Raw genomic sequence first — 10,357 nt, 5'->3', positions numbered from 1 at the left:
CCTCCCTTGACTTTGAAAAATGTGTAAAAGGTCTCAAGCTTCACGATAAAATTTAAGGGCTACTACTCGTAACGATAGCCATTAAATTACCTGACTGTTGTAAACATTCAAATGGATTACCAATATTCTATGTAACCTGTAACTCTAGACATACAAATGAGATCAATTTAAGGTGCAATTAAGGATAGACATTACCTGCAAAGTCCATTAACAAACAGAGAAAGGCCTACTGTGTACTCTGGATTTTCATTGTTCAGCAGAGAGGGTTCTCCCATTCATTACGAAAACTTCCCATTCACACTGAGATTAGTTTAATTTATTGTCACACGCAGAGACACAGTGAAAAGATTGGTTTTACATGCTATGCTTGCAGCTTGCAAAAGAAATTGCCACTCTCCAGCAGTACTTTGGATTAAAAATTCACAGAGAAACCACATGGGAAGCAAACGACAGGTGAAAAGGTTAATCATGACATTTTTCAAACTGGGTTTCAAACTAGTTTTCTGTCTTATTGAGAATGATGTAGTTTAGTTCATGCTGAAGCATCACTAATGAATATAACATTCACCTCCAGATGAAGCTTCCTTCGCAGTATTGGGTGTAGTGGAACGTGAGGAAATGTCTGGTGCGAACACATACTCAACAGGTTGAGCTGCTGTACACATCGTGGATGCTGTAACTTGCCTCAGGCTCATCTACATTGAGAGCCATCTCAACAACATAATACCCCAAATCTAATAAAAGCTGGCAAACTTCTGAATTCAAAGAAAATTTCAGATTTGCTCTATCACATAGGAGGTGGGAGAAACAGTAAATTAACTTTTATAGAATTTAGCATGTTTAATTGCATAATGATGCTTTGACACTGAATTAGTTCAACTAACTTTTAAATGTTTGCATCTGATTTTTGTTTATACTCAGCATCTGATGCTTCTTGTGCTGGAGTTCAATAATAGTCCACCAGCATTTATAAATTCCAGTTGCCCGACACCACTTTTCCATGGACGTAATGTCCTGGTGAAATGTTTCACCATGTCTGCCACTGACTACACCAGATCACCTGGGAAGTAGCCCAAGTGCGAATGCAGGAAATCACAAAAATAGGTTGTAATCTTAAAAAATGGTAAATGATAGAAAAATTGAGGTTTTTTTTTTACTCTGTGATCTGCAGCCCGAAATCCACCCAAAAGTGTTCAGGAAGGAAAATCTCATTATCCAGTGTTATTATTGTACAAGTTCATCCATACCCGTTTTGAAACAATGTAGTAATTTGATGCTTTGTGAGCTGGTCAAAGTGCCTATTCTGTCCATTTTCTCTTTGAGCACGGTCCACAAATCAACAATACTGTACTAAATACAAAGGTACAGTTATTGTAAATATAGTACAACTCCGATCATTAAAAATTAGAATCTCTGATTTTAGTTGATTTTATTTTATGTTCAGATCAGTGACTGGGAGTGAGTATTTGGTGACAACAATGAACTGAAATGTTTGGACCTATCTAGGAATTCCAAAATGTAAGTAATTTTCAGCTTTTGTATCTTAACTGTGAGAAACCTGACAAATGCATGTTTTACAATGTTTATCTGCTGGAAGTAAAATCTTGGTCAATTTATTTTTCAAAGCATATAAAGTAAGGAATCATCTTTAAAAAAAAAATCAAATCAGAGATAAGCCAATCTGAGTAGAGGTGATGAGATTTGTGTAGCAAAAACTAAATTGTTGAGGAATTAAATGGGTCAAGCAGGATCTGTTTGGGGGGGGGGGGGGGGTGGGGGGGGAAGGGAAGGAAACCAACATAAAGGGATGAGGCAAGGTGAGAGTATTTAATAAAACACACTGAAATGCTGATCTTTCAGCATCCACTGTTTTGCACAAGAGCCCTTGAAGGAATAAGCAAAAAATCTGGAAATCTCAGAATAGAGACAGTGTTGTCAGACTATGATGAGGGAAGAGGTGATAAGGTACAAGGTGATCGGGAAGTGTCTGCCACAATAGCATGGATCTCCCAGTGCCCATCCATTTCAATTCCCCATCCCATTACCTTGTTGACATGGTCTCATACACTGCCAAACTGAGACTATCTACAAATTGGAGGAACTTAACTGACTGGGAACCCTTCAAATGGAGGGCTTTGTTTAATCTCCCCTCACTTCCTCCCCTGTCACCTTGCCTGAGTACTGTCTCCCTCCCTTTTCCCTGTCTCCTTTCATACAGACATGATCAATTCTCACCTCTCTTCTTACCATATCCAAATAAACCTTTTGTTGGTCTAGTCTCCTCCTGCAGCCAGCACAGTCTCTATTCTGAGATTTCCTGTTTTTTGATTATTCCTTGAAGGATTCAGGCCTGAACCATCGACAATATTTATTTTTCTCATATGGATGCTGAAAGACCAGCTCAGTTCCTCCAGCATTTGTGTGTTTTTATGACAATTGTAGTGTCTGCAGACCTTTGTTTTTTGAATGCATTTAATAGAATAAGGAGAGCTCAAGGATGCCAAGTGGATGGAGCCAACTGGGGGGAATGGAGTTTGCAGAGAGACAGGTGAATGATTGGTGGAAACAGAAAAAAGGAGAGGCAAGTTTGAGATGGGTGGGAGGAGAGAGGATGAAGGTGGAGATGGCTGCAGAAGGGAGAGAAGTGGGGATACACAGCTGCCAATGTTGGAATTTGATATGAAGGGAAGATGATCATGGCAACTTAGGCGAGAGGTAAAAGGTAAATAGAACCAGATGGGGAAGGAGATCCAGTGGATGAAATGTTGTTAGTAGATGGATGGAACCAGGAGAGAGAGTGATGAAAAAGAATGAAGGATGTTTGAATGAAATATAGGACTAGGTGAGGAGTGAGGAGCGGAATTGGGTTTGAAAGAAAAAAATGGAAATGTAGGAGGTCATGTTACCTGAGAGTGGAAAATTTGATGATCGTGCCATTAAATTTTAGACAATCCAGGTGGAATACAATGCAATTCTCCTTCAGTCTGTGCTTGGCCTCATCCTAGTAGTGGAAAGGCTTGTCTGTGCAACTTGCAGGTTACAAAATAACCCAGCCTGTGCTAAGTTTTTAATACAAAAATGTTGCATTATAAACTGTCTGTTATCAGTTGAATTTACCCACATCCAAGAATGACCAAATTATTTCTTGGCCATGAATTCTAATCAGTTTCACAAGTGGAGGTATTGAAGGCCACTGGCTGTGACATTCTATTTGTATATTTATTATAAAGATGTAATTTCTTTCAGCGAACTGACTTCTTTGTCTTGGCATGTATTGCTGCAAAATGTTCATGGATTTCTTGAGGCATGTGTGTTTACATATCAATTCCTTGACTTTTTTTTTAAAGGCTCCTTACAGAATGATCTCTGATGCATAAGGAATTCCATAAAATGCATGACCTTACATATCTTCTTCTTTGGCTTGGCTTCGCGGACGAAGATTTATGGAGGGGGTAAAAAGTCCACGTCAGCTGCAGGCTCGTTTGTGGCTGACAAGTCCGATGCGGGACAGGCAGACACGATTGCAGCGGTTGCAGGGGAAAATTGGTTGGTTGGGGTTGGGTGTTGGGTTTTTCCTCCTTTGCCTTTTGTCAGTGAGGTGGGCTCTGCGGTCTTCTTCAAAGGAGGTTGCTGCCCGCCAAACTGTGAGGCGCCAAGATGCACGGTTTGAGGCGTTATCAGCCCACTGGCGGTGGTCAATGTGGCAGGCACCAAGAGATTTCTTTAGGCAGTCCTTGTACCTTTTCTTTGGTGCACCTCTGTCACGGTGGCCAGTGGAGAGCTCGCCATATAACACGATCTTGGGAAGGCGATGGTCCTCCATTCTGGAGACGTGACCCATCCAGCGCAGCTGGATCTTCAGCAGCGTGGACTCGATGCTGTCGACCTCTGCCATCTCGAGTACTTCGACATTAGGGATGTAAGCGCTCCAATGGATGTTGAGGATGGAGCGGAGACAACGCTGGTGGAAGCGTTCTAGGAGCCGTAGGTGGTGCCGGTAGAGGACCCATGATTCGGAGCCGAACAGGAGTGTGGGTATGACAACGGCTCTGTATACGCTTATCTTTGTGAGGTTTTTCAGTTGGTTGTTTTTCCAGACTCTTTTGTGTAGTCTTCCAAAGGCGCTATTTGCCTTGGCGAGTCTGTTGTCTATCTCATTGTCGATCCTTGCATCTGATGAAATGGTGCAGCCGAGATAGGTAAACTGGTTGACCGTTTTGAGTTTTGTGTGCCCGATGGAGATGTGGGGGGGCTGGTAATCATGGTGGGGAGCTGGCTGATGGAGGACCTCAGTTTTCTTCAGGCTGACTTCCAGGCCAAACATTTTGGCAGTTTCCGCAAAGCAGGACGTCAAGCGCTGAAGAGCTGGCTCTGAATGGGCAACTAAAGCGGCATCGTCTGCAAAGAGTAGTTCACGGACATCTGAGAACAGTGTAGTTGAAAGATTCTGAGGATATTTGGTCAATAAAAATCAGATATACCTGCTGTTTTATGATTCATCTTAAAAAGCAGACATTCTCAAATGGCAACCAGAGGATTTAAAGGAAAATAAACTATCCAAGAACAAAAACTACAATTTTTTACACTGCAAGTGACATTGGATTTAACAATTTTGAAGATAAGTGCACAAGTAACAGTACTTCTGTACAACTATGGATGCTAACATTTCATCTCTACATGCTAAGTTATGGTGCTTGCTTGGGTTAATAGAAACAAAATTGTAGTAATGAGATTACACTGTAAAAAATGTCATATAGTGTTTTTTTTTGCAGCACATACTGTCACAGCATGGGTTCAATGGCATAACATATGGTAGCAGAATTACCTTTGTACCACCCAGCAGCAGGATATAATTCATCCAGCACTAGGGACTGTGCTGACAGGCAGTAGATTCCACACTGAACATGCTCAGAATCCTAAGATCATAGGCTGTTTCTCCATACAGTTGTTTATTAAATGCCATCGGCAGGATATCTGATAGCAACAAACTAAGAAGGTGTAGAATAGTGTAATAGTGTCCACAATTATGCCAAATAAGTGGTCCAGGGAAATTTAAAGTACATTGTTTTCTCATTGAGTTGTCTCTCTTGTCTTATTACTGGAGTGTATCAAATTTAAAAAAAAATTAATTGAATCGAAATGTGTACCTTTAGGTTAGAACTGAACACTTGAACCAATAAATATGTCCTTTAACATAAAACAATGTTGCACAGTACAGGTCCTTCACTCTTGATATACACTTTCCTTTTAAAATTGTAGATAAGGTGTTTATATAACTGTTAATTATTAATTTAAAATATTATTTTAAATATCTGGGCTTATTTCTGCTGTCTGGTACATAAGTTTCTTCCTTTCCAATAAATAAAATGCAGTGCAGACATGATTTCAGCTGAACCAGGCCACAATTTTATTGACAATTTCTGCACAATATGTATATTAGATTGTGATATTTGACCAATTGACTTTGCTACCTTCATGGTAAATTCAACATATATACACAATGTTTTTAACTTTATCTGATGACACTTCTGATATTACCATTTTACTCAGGGTATTGGTTACGCGTTAGCTTTAAGCATATGGTCCTTAGTCCCATTGTGCGATGTTGGCTGATGTGTGCACTCTTTCATCAGGAAATAATTTTTTGGTGCAGTAGAACTCAACAAAGATGATCAGACATTATCAGGTTACTTTTGTACTTAGAATCATTGGACCAGCATAGAAAATGGATAATCTTGCATATCCCTTTGGTGTAATGGAATTAAAAAAAAGAACTATAATCTTTTGAGAAGATCACGTTGTTCATGTATATGAAACGCAGATGCATGAAGGGTGCTGCGAATGTGCAGTGCTGCCACACTTATTCCTTGTCAGATGCAAAATTATCATTGAAAAGTGAAATCCAAAAAAGAAACAAGTCTCAGGTATTCAAGCAAAGGCTTGAGATTTCACATAAGGGGGGATGGTGGAGGAGAGGCTTTCAATTTCATTCTTAAAATATCTCTTCTTTATCCAAATGTTTTTGGTCCCTTGCCTGATTAGACTTCACTGCCTAAGAGGTGCGGATGGCAGGAGAAGGGTTCTCACAAACCACTGAGTCTTTCATATAAAGCTATTTTAATGTTTTCATGGTACAACCCAAAATAATGTTGAAAATAAACTCTGTCATGGCTTTTCGTCAATTTCAAAAGGGAATTGAATGCAATCTTGGAAAAAGCTTTCTGAAGTCCTAGTTAAAAAAAAACAATACTGGAGAAACTCAGCTGGTCAAACAGTGTACTTTATCTTTCTTTGGCTTGGCTTCGCGGACGAAGATTTATGGAGGGGGTAAAAAGTCCACGTCAGCTGCAGGCTCGTTTGTGGCTGACAAGTCCGATGCGGGACAGGCAGACACGATTGCAGCGGTTGCAAGGGAAAATTGGTTGGTTGGGGTTGGGTTTTTCCTCCTTTGCCTTTTGTCAGTGAGGTGGGCTCTGCGGTCTTCTTCAAAGGAGGTTGCTGCCCGCCAAACTGTGAGGCGCCAAGATGCACGGTTTGAGGCGTTATCAGCCCACTGGCAGTGGTCAATGTGGCAGGCACCAAGAGATTTCTTTAGGCAGTCCTTGTACCTTTTCTTTGGTGCACCTCTGTCACGGTGGCCAGTGGAGAGCTCGCCATATAACACGATCTTGAGAAGGCGATGGTCCTCCATTCTGGAGACGTGACCCATCCAGCACAGCTGGATCTTCAGCAGTGTGGACTCGATGCTGTCGACCTCTGCCATCTCGAGTACTTCAACGTTAGGGGTGTAAGCGCTCCAATGGATGTTGAGGATGGAGCGGAGACAACGCTGGTGGAAGCGTTCTAGGAGCCGTAGGTGGTGCCAGTAGATGACCCATGATTCGGAGCCGAACAGGAGTGTGGGTATGACAACGGCTCTGTATACGCTTATCTTTGTGAGGTTTTTCAGTTGGTTGTTTTTCCAGACTCTTTTGTGTAGTCTTCCAAAGGCGCTATTTGCCTTGGCGAGTCTGTTGTCTATCTCATTGTCGATCCTTGCATCTGATGAAATGGTGCAGCCGAGATAGGTAAACTGGTTGACCGTTTTGAGTTTTGTGTGCCCGATGGAGATGTGTACTTTATATAGCAAAGATAAAGATACATAACCAATGTGATGGGCTTGAGCTGTTCATCAAGGCTCAACCTTGACCCCTTACTTTGATGAAGGGCTCAAGCTGAAATGTTGGTTTGACCTGCTGATTTTCTCCAGCATTGTGCTTTTACCTCACCAGGTGCCCGCAGGCTTTTATTACTTAATTTCTCGTAAGTTGCCAGGATCAATTTAGCCCTTTTCCATGCTGCCATGATCCACTGGAGATTTTGGTGAGGTTCCGATGTTGGTCTTTTTCTGATCCTTGAAATTATCTTCACTCCAGTACAGTTCTTCACCTACTAATGAATGCAAATGACTCAACCTACAATTCTGACTTTCTTGTGTTGCTTTGTGTCAGACACCATGCTTGGACTCTGATCAAATTAAGTGGATTAACACTCTAGAAATGAACAAAACATAAAATTGTCAGTGTTAATGCTAAGAAGATGGTACGGATGAGAACAAAATATTTGTACCAATCATTTTTGTGACTATCTATATGGGGAACCAAACCAAATGAAACCTCAAAGAATCTTTTAATGAATCATTTTAATTTCAGAGAGCTTCATTATTTTAATTGTATTTAAGAGTAATTTTTACTCTTTCAACGTAGTTTCAGTGATTTAAAACGATGTACTACTTTTTTTTAAATCCGGGATCATCGTTGTTCGGAATCTTCCGGATTTCAGAATAATTTTGATTTGTCCCTTTAAGCCCGTCTTCCCGAGTCTCACTGTTGCCTCTCTCCTCCCCATCGCCTGCCCACCCCCCCCCCCTCCACCCCCCCCCTCCACCCCTGTCCGAGTTGTTCTGCCGTCTCTCTTCTCTAACCCCCCCCCTCCCTCCCTTCCCTCCCCTCCCCTCCCGCGGTACCAGTGGCGGGAATGGCCCTCTTCTCAGTTTCGGCTGCATGGGGATGACGGGGACCAGCGATGCCCGTTGAGCCGCTGCCTCCGCCGGGCCGACTGAAAGCTCCACGACGCTGGACGGGCCGGGATAGTCCAACGTGAGTTGAGCGAGGGTCGTGCTGGATGGGGCGGGTACTTGTGAAATAACGAGTGACGCAGAACGCGACGGGATACTCGGGAGCTGAGCGGAGCATCACTTTGGCTCAAACTCCATCTTTGAGCAGATGTCACCTACAAATTTTTTTTATTAAAGCCATTTATTTTGGAGGTTGCTGGCTTTCGGAAACCTGGATGAAAGGTTAGGCACCTGTGTTGCATGGTTACATTTTTTCAATTGTTCTTGAAAGTAGCAAACAAAAGTTGCCCTTGTTCTGATGGGACAAGCTTTGGGGTTCACCTTTCCATCTCCCTGGAAGAAGTTAGGGCTGGAGATCCATCCCAAGTAAGAGAAGCTTTGCTGCAGGTAATTTGTTGTTATGGGCAGCTCACTGCTCCATGAGATAGAGGTGAAAATACATTCTCTGCAGTATGATTCTGTCTTTAAAACTGGGGGTAAGTAAAACCTCCATTAGTTTCAAATTGACCCTTTTGCAAAGGAAAAGCAGACTTTAATTATCCATTGGCAATATAAAGACCCTGGGTCCTCACGTGCTTGGCTTTGGTTCTAATTTCCTTGGAGAAGTTCTCTCTTCTGTTTCCAACATTCCTCATGCATTTATTAACCACAGCAAGAAACAGTAAACTTTGTTCCCCCTTTAGCCATTTACATTTCTTCATTGAAAAGGTCATGGAGTGTATAACTTTGAAAATATAAAAACATATTCCTCACACAAAAAAAACCCACTGACATTAAAGGAACAGAGTGATTTCGAGCTGAGTATTCGGTGAAAGCAAACACAAAGCAAAATTTGGTGATGATGGCTTCCTGGGTATGAATGACGTCACCAGCCCCATTAACCTGAATGACCTCATTTTGCTTGCTTTTGAAGTCAAAGGTGATGATTTTTTACAGCTCTCCTAGAGTGCATCAGTGGTCTGAAGAACGCTTGTATACACTGCAGCACATTTGGCGTCACACACATTCCCCAGTTAGTCCAGAGATGATAAAAATTGGCAATGAATTGACAATTGAGTATCATGGTGACAAACCTCGAGCTTAAGGTCCTGCTATTGTAGGTATCAGTGCAATCTTCTGTGCATCAGGTTTTGGTATCGAGTCCAATGACTTGCAGATACATAATGGATCATTGTTTGAACAACTGCCACTCATGGTCGACATTCCCAGTTTGATTCACAGCATCAGGAACCTTCACATTCTCGATATTTCCTACTAATACTGATACACACTCTTGGTACCATTTGATGTTTCTTTTAGGTAATAAATAAACTTGGGTTCTTTTATATTAATAATATTTTAATAACATGCCTTTGTGGTGCAGCCATTATTGTATCTAAACCCAGGTGGAGCATTTATCTCTGAATACCTGTAGTGGCCAGGAGAACCTCTAGCACTCTATCACCATACTCACCAACCATTCCACCAGCCTCTACATCCAATACATTCTCCTCTGCCATTTCCGCCACCTACCATGTGAACCCACAGCTAGACACACATTCCCCTCCCCCACCTCCTCCTTCCATAGGGATGGCTCACTTCATGACTCTCTTGACCACCCCTCCCTCCCCACCAATCGTCCCCTTGGGGCCTACCCTTGAAACCACAAGAGATGCTCCACTTGCACCCACAGCTCCTCCCTCGCCACTTTTGGTGGCCTCAGACAGTCCTTTCAAGTGAAGCATCACTTCACATGTGAATCTGCAGGGGTCATCTACTGCAGCCGTTGCTCCCGCAGTGGTCTCGTCTACATTGGATAGACTGGACACAGACTGGGAAATTACTTTGTTGAGCACCTTGGCTCTGTCCACCACAATAGCCTGGGTCTCCCAGTGGTCATCCATTTCAATTTCCCATCCCGTCCCATTCATTTCTTGACATGTCTACCCATAGTCCTGTATAAATTGGAAAAATAACAGATTCTATTCTCTCATCAGTCTCCAACCTGACGGCATCAATATCCACTTCTCTATTTTACAGTGGCTCCCTCTCTCAATTTCTTGCTTTCCCTCATCCCTCTGACTTCTTTCTTCTCACTTCCCAGCTTCCCTTCCTTGCTCCGATCAAAAGAGCTAACTTTTTTAGACCTTGGCCCCAGCACCTCTCTGCTCCTTTCTCTTCTTCCTTCCCCAACCCAACTGGGCTCAACCCCCTTCCCCTCTCATTCTTATTTGGATGACTGCTTGATGATTGGCACATACG

The 10,357-nt window shown here is 42.3% G+C and overlaps 1 long non-coding RNA gene across 1 annotated transcript in view; it reads left to right on the top strand.

The window, feature by feature from the left end:
* The first annotated feature begins 545 nt into the window (after positions 1–545).
* LOC138741697 (uncharacterized) overlaps positions 546–10,357 on the top strand; it is a 45,643-nt gene continuing 35,831 nt past the window's right edge. Inside the window, exons 1-2 of the long non-coding RNA XR_011343672.1 lie at positions 546–798; positions 1,445–1,518. This is a non-coding gene — a long non-coding RNA (uncharacterized lncRNA). The remainder of the gene's footprint in view (positions 799–1,444; positions 1,519–10,357) is intronic.

Source organism: Narcine bancroftii, chromosome 8 (assembly GCF_036971445.1).
Source record: "Narcine bancroftii isolate sNarBan1 chromosome 8, sNarBan1.hap1, whole genome shotgun sequence".
NCBI lineage: Eukaryota > Metazoa > Chordata > Chondrichthyes > Torpediniformes > Narcinidae > Narcine > Narcine bancroftii.
Note: the sequence above shows the minus strand (reverse complement) of the source record. Positions and strands in the feature narration are given on the sequence as shown.